This window comes from Heteronotia binoei, chromosome 3 (genome assembly GCF_032191835.1).
Source record: "Heteronotia binoei isolate CCM8104 ecotype False Entrance Well chromosome 3, APGP_CSIRO_Hbin_v1, whole genome shotgun sequence".
In the NCBI taxonomy this organism is placed as follows: Eukaryota; Metazoa; Chordata; class Lepidosauria; order Squamata; family Gekkonidae; genus Heteronotia; species Heteronotia binoei.
Genome location: NC_083225.1, coordinates 164,912,533 through 164,918,496, shown reverse-complemented (window position 1 = coordinate 164,918,496; position 5,964 = coordinate 164,912,533).

The following is a 5,964-nucleotide window of genomic DNA, read 5'->3' as shown; positions in this document are numbered from 1 at the left end:
AAAACAACAGGAGAGAGGGCCTTCTCGGTTACAGCAGCCCACTGGTGGAACCAGCTACCAGAAAAGGTACGGGCCTTGCGGGACCTTAACCAGTTCTGCCGGGCCTGTAAGACCGTCCTCTTCCAGTTGGCTTTTTAATGTGGAAGTATTATCACTATGTAAGCTATGTGGTATTTGTAGCACCAAATTAATCTGTGTTTTAAACTGTTTTACTGATGTTTTAATGCTTAACTAATGTAATAATTTAAATTGGGGTATTTTGTTTGTTATTATCTACTACTGTAATGCTGTATTTATGTTATATTATGCGAGCCACCCTGAGCCTGCTTCGGCGGGGAGGGCGGGATATAAAAATTATTATTATTATTATTATTATTATTATTATTATTATTATTATTATTATTATTATTATTATTATTATTATTATTATTATTACCATTATTATTAAACTAGAATTAAGATTGCCAGGAAAAACATCAACAACCTCAGATATGCAGATGACATAACTCTAATGGCAAAAAATGAAGAGGACCTAAAGAACCTCTTGTTGAGGGTGAAAGAGGAGAGCACAAAAGTAGGCTTGAAACTGAACATCAAAAAACCTAAGATCATGGTGTTACAGGCAATGCTTTAAGTTTCTTATTTTTGATGGGGAAATTAGCTAAGAGACTAGGTCAAATTAGGAGCAAAGATCGTTGCTTTCAATAATATGGAGTTTGGGTTTTCAGCCAAGAATAGTCCAAGCAATTGTATTTTTATAGTGTTTACTTAGGATATGTAGCAAGAGGATTTACACACACACAGAGATCTATGTACAAGCAATCAAGAGACTAAGAAAATAGAGGTTATTGATAGAGGTATTCAAGGGTTGTTGAAACGGGTAATATTCACTTGATCCAGAAGAGGAGACGTTCGTTCAATGGGAAGTAAACGGAGAGGAACGCGAATGACCAGCGTAATGTGCCCTGTAGACCTGATTACAGGAGTAATGGGTGGTACAGACTGCAAATGGTGCCCTACAGAATGCACACCGAGGTAGGTTTTTGACCCACACTATATAGGAGTTCGACGGATGGGAATCGTTAGTTACCAAGGGTCTTTGATGTTCCATTGATGACTATCTTGAATTGCTACGTTGGGAAACTTCGCACATTTTGCTAGAATGATAAGCTCAGAGTGATTGAATAATTTGTTACCGGTTTTTGGCTAAGACTCGGAAAGGGATCAAAGACTTTTAAGGGTAGGATCAATCAAATCATGCATTTGATGGAAGTTAGCAAGGTAGAGGTGATAGACTGGAGGAAGAGACAATTGGCAAGTAGCAGAAGATCAAAGTGAGAGTAGTACTTACCCGCAGTTCCCATATTATTATGCATCCCATTTGGGCTGAGGCGCTGGAGGGGAATGGGTGAGACTACGTTGAGAGACAGACTTCAGGCGCCAACCAAAACAAGCTCTCTACTGGGTCCACTCCACCTGTTTAGATGGGGTGTTTTCTTGGCCTGGTTTTGGTTGGACTCCATTTTGTTTAACAGGTAGGAGACCCTCTCTCTCTTTATTTGCACTGGGGCACTCCATTTTTATCAGGCAGTGCCTCTCAGTAACAATGGCATCTGGCCCCATCACTCCTTGGCAAATAGAAGGGGAAGACATGGAAGTAGTGAAAGACTTCACATTCCTGGGATCCAAGATCACTGCAGATGCTGACTGTAGCCATGAAATTAAAAGATTTCCTGGAAGGTCAGATGCTGAAGCTGAAGCTTAAATACTTCGGCCACCAAATGAGAAGGGAGCACTCACTGGAGAAGATCATGATGCTGGGAAAGACAGAAGGCAAAAGAAGAAGGGGATCGCAAAAGATGAGATGGCTGGACAGCGTTACTATGATGTAACTAACAGAAATTTGAGCAGACTTTGGAGGATGATGAAAGACAGGAGGGCCTGGCATGATTTGGTCCATGGGGTCACAAAGAGTCAGACTCAGCTGTGCGACTGAGAGCCAATCTCCACTTTATATCTTCTATGGGGTCACCACAGTGGTGTGTAGACATAGGACAACTGCAAGCTCCCAAGGAGGATTCCATTTATAATCACTGTAGGTTAGGACTGCAGAGCAAGAAGAGGGGCTCCTGCTTTCCCCTGTGCCATTTTTCTGACCTGAAATAGTGCAGTGGTCATGTGCCACAATATGCAGCTGTGTTGAGTGTATTCTAGGTCACAGTCTCAGTTAAAATAGGGTCTCAAAGCCGAGTCAGCACCACATTCAAACTCCAAGTGCATCCCCTAGGGCACACTCTGCAATCTTCTGCAACAAACAGGGTTTCCATGGCTAGGGTTTCCGGTGGGAGCAGGGATCCCCTGATTTGGCAGGTTCCAATCCGCTGCCAGCCAGCTGGTCAGCAGGGGGAAGCCCTGCCCCACTACCTGTTTATGTTTGGGGTGGGGGGTTAAACAGTGCTCTGCTGAGAAATCCCCTGCTATTCTGAAAGTGACAGCTTAAATTTTCCCCTTTAGAGTTACTCTTGGGATAATATTTGGGAGCTGTGTACATCTCATCAGATCTTAGAAGCTAAGTCAGGCTGACCCTATTTGAATAGCACTTGGATGAGAGACCACCAAGGTAGTCCAGAATTACAACACAGAAGCAGCAATAGCAAACCACCTCTGAACATCTCTTGCTTCAAAACTCCATAAGTCAACTGCAAAAAGAGGTTTTTTTTAAAGTACATTGTACTGTCATAAATGGCATAATCAAAGCATACATTTTGAGGATAGCATTTTTTTTTAAAAAAAAACTGTAACCTGTGATGGGCAGGAAAGGGGGAGAGGGTAGAATCTACACTTTCACGATATCATCTGATACCACTTTAAATGAAGTTCTAATGCATTCTGCTGTTTGCACAATGCTTCCACAACTCTTCAGCCATTTGGGGATTTCTTTCTTCCACCTGAAGATAAAAACTGGAGGAAGCTAGATCTGACTTCCATAGGGAAGCATCAGAATTCTTGGATGCCTTTTAGAAGAGGTTGGATAACCCAGTATCAGGAATGGTTAGCGAATAGCATGCTTAAACTAATCCATCTCTGAATTATGTTCCAACTTACATCATGTCCCCTAGAGCATTAGATGGTGTTACAAGAGGCATTTATTTTTTAAATCATGTTTACTACAAATGCTTCTCTTTTGATGGGGAGTCGGGTTCCCCATCAAAAAGGTTTAATAAAAAGTGTCTCTGGTTACATGAACCATTCTGATATAACTGGCAGTTAACCTGAAACTATAGGAGCATCTCTCTTGCACCAACCCAAAGAACAAGGGCCATTAGGAGGCTGCAGCCACCAGGGAAAGCACCCTGGCAAAAAAGAAAAAAACCCTGTACATTGCATATTGTTTATACTGAAAAAAATTATGTTTTAATGATATATTGTCTTATATTTATGCTTGTTGTAACCCATTCTGAGCTTGCCTTGGCAGGATGGGCAGGATAAAAATCCTGTTAATTAATAAATAATACTGCCTAGGAGCCAAAGCATTCAATACTTATTCTTCCCTCATTCATGAGCATCTTTAATCACAGTGCAGGAAGCCATGCATCCCTAAGAGGGATTCTAAAACTTCTGGGGCAGAAGCTGAGGCAAGGCACTGGTGACTCACGCTGCCTCCCCAAACCCACCACTGGAGGCCACCATGTTTCTCTCATTATAGAGTTGGCTATATTATCTTGGCATCCACTTAAGTCAAGAGAAAAACAAACACTTGAGACTCTGTGACAGAACTCTTACCTTGGGTGAAGGAGATAATAAAAGCAAAGAACACAAAGAGATAAGTGCGCATTTAGATCAGACATAAGGTATATTCAGCATCCTATTTTCAGTAGTGAGAAAGACAGATGCTAGTAGGTAATCCATGAGCAGGGCATAAAGGTCCCTCAATCACAAGTGGTAGTTATATTGTCTGAACATGGATGTTTGGCCTAGCTACCCTGGTTAATTGCCTTTAATAAACCTGGTGACAGTGGGAAAATGCTGTGGTCAAGTCACAGCTGACTTAGTGACTCAGAAAGGTTTTCAAGGCAAGACATTCAGAGTTGGTTTGTCATTGCCTGCCTCTGTGTAGCAACCCTAGATGAATAGACCTGTCCTCAATTTATTGCCTTTAACATACCTATCCTCAATTAATTTTATCTAATCTCCTTTATAAAGCCAACTAAATTATGACTATTGCCATCTTGTTGTAGATAATTCCATAAATCAATTATCCATTAGGCGAACAATTCATAATTGTGTCTGTCTTTAATGTACTGCTTTTCTATTCCACTGGATAAACCCAGCTGTTGCTGAAGCAGTCTGTCTATCCACTTTCTCTATATCCTATAAATATATAAAAGTGCAAGTGTATTGGCACTTTCTGGCTCTCCCATTGGCTGTGATGTGCACTCCATCAGCCATTGGCCTGTCAACTACCACCCAAGTTCCAGTGGTTCCACTGGTTAAGTCCATTCCTCTCTCCTGCCTGCTGTCACCTGTGGCATTTATTTATTTTTTATTTTATTCGATTTATACCACACCCTCCTTGCCAAGGCAAGAGAAAGCAGGCATTGGCAGGGAGACAGTGAAGAGAAAGGAAACGAAGGTGGTAATGCAGCTAGACAGCAAGGCCTGGCCCTGCTGGGAGCATTTCCTCAGAGGCCATGGCAGCCACCTTTTTCCTGTCACTTCCTCCCTCCCTCCTCCTCTCAGTCTTGCCCCAGGACAGATGAGGATTGGGCCACTAGGGAAGCTGCTAGGTAGAGGCTGTTGCTAGATAACCAAGCTTGGTTCTGTCAGTAAAAGGAGAGGCCTCAGCTGAATATGCCATACAGTCCACCCTCCAATGCAGTTATTTTCCCCCAGGGGAGAGAAATCTGTTGTCTGGAGTTCAGTTGTGATACCAGAAGGTCCTCAAGCTCCACCTGGAAGTTGGCTACCCTAAGCTCAGCAGCAGCCCTCCTATGACAGCCAGTGTGGCATAGGAGTTAGTATTTCAGAGCAGGGTCTGCCAGGCCCAGGTTCTTGCTGTGGAAGCTGACTGGGTGATTTAGGACCACTCGCAAACTTTCAGCCTAACCTATCTCAAAGGGGTGTTGTGCAGATCAAAAGGGGGTGAGAAGAATGATGTAAGCTGCTTTGGTCCCCGGTAGAGGCTGCAGGGAGGTGAGTGAATACCAAGGGTTGGGAGTGGGTGGGAAGACAGCAAGGGTGGGGCTGAGTGAATGTCATGGGTGGGGAGAGTACTAGAGTGCCAAGGATGCAGGGATAGTTGAGAGGAAGAGGTGTGTGGTGGCTGGGGGTGGGTGGGAAGACACCATGGGTGGGGGGCACTCACCCAGAGCCTCTTTCTAGAGCCTGTTTATTTTTCTCCACAATGGGCCTTATTCCTAGTCATGCATAATTGTGTAAACTACTTTCATTTCTTCCTATAGTAATCTTTTACTCTAAACTATAAAACCCAATTGTTTTCACCTTTTCTTTTAGGGAAGGTGCACCAACCCCTTTAATGACAGGGATTTCTTTATTAAGTCCTGTATATTCTTCTGCTAACCAAAGGATAAGTGATTGAGGGAAGGCCAATACATTGCTTGTCTCCTTGACTTGTCAACTTGCACAATTCCTTTCATTTTTCTTTTGGCTTTATCACTGAGGCTGCAGCACTTCGTCAGTGGGACTCCCCTGTGTTCATGCTGCTGTGGCTAGTTACACTCAATAGGAGTTGAAGCCAATTACACTAAGAAGACCTTGCTTCACATTGGTTTCAATTCAAAGGCTCCTCTATTTCACAAGACTATAAAGGTCATTTGGGTTTCTCAGAGGCACAAGCATCTGAACCACCTTATGCTTGGCTAAACCTAAACTTCAGTTTTTTGCCTTTTGCAAAGAGCACAGGTAAAATTTGTTTTATTGCTGTAAAAACATATAAAACAAAAC